The sequence below is a fragment of the Brassica oleracea genome, chromosome C4, assembly GCF_000695525.1.
Source record: "Brassica oleracea var. oleracea cultivar TO1000 chromosome C4, BOL, whole genome shotgun sequence".
NCBI classification, from domain to species: domain Eukaryota; kingdom Viridiplantae; phylum Streptophyta; class Magnoliopsida; order Brassicales; family Brassicaceae; genus Brassica; species Brassica oleracea.
Window position 1 is genome coordinate 37,667,573 of NC_027751.1, and position 917 is coordinate 37,668,489.

The window sequence follows — 917 nt, forward strand, 5'->3', positions numbered from 1 at the left end:
CAGTTTTTGGTAAGTTTTTTTTGATGAAAAACATTATTAAATATTGTATAATAGTTGTGTGAATCAAAATAAAAGGGTTAGAATTTAAACCATGGTCCTATTAGGGCCAACCCTATTTAAACCCTGTTTAAAAAATGAGGGTTACAAATGGGTTTGCAGGATTAGGGCTAACCCTGTCACGTTGAGCCCATATTAACATCCCTAAAAACGAGTATGGGTCATATATGAGACTTTCATAAAATGTTGAGAATATGTGTACGCTTATAAGATCTATAAAAGGACTAGTTCAAAAAAAGATCTATAAAAGGAGGTCATAATCATCTTATTCAGTAAGTATGTAGAATCATTATTTCTCGTGTTATATTTGTGTATAATGTTTTTGATAAGGTCCTGCAAGATATACTATATATTTTAATTTTAAACATAATTGTATCATATGTTGTACAGTCTCAAAGTAAAAAAACAAATTAATGGTGATGCCGTGATGGGCCATTAAGAGGAGTAATTGGAAAAGGGGTGATTATCGATCATACTTTTAACCTTGATCTGGCTATTATCAATCAACAGCTTTGCAGAGCAGTAAACCAAAGTTGTAAACCGGTTTACTTTATAAACCGAAATCAGTTGTAAACCAAAGTTTAAATATAAACCGTCATTTGTAAACCAGTTAAATCTATAAACCGAAATGAGTTGTAAACCAAAATTAATATTAAACCAGATTAAGTCTCAAAATTAATTATATTAATAATCAAATTTATTTTTTAATTTTAGTTTTAATTTTATTTTCAAATTTCACGGCACTAAAAATGTTATATTATAAATTATATTACAGCACGAAGAAAATACCATAAAAATATACAATAGCACAAAACAAGCATAAGAATAGAGAGATAATTTGCATTGACTCACCATAAACG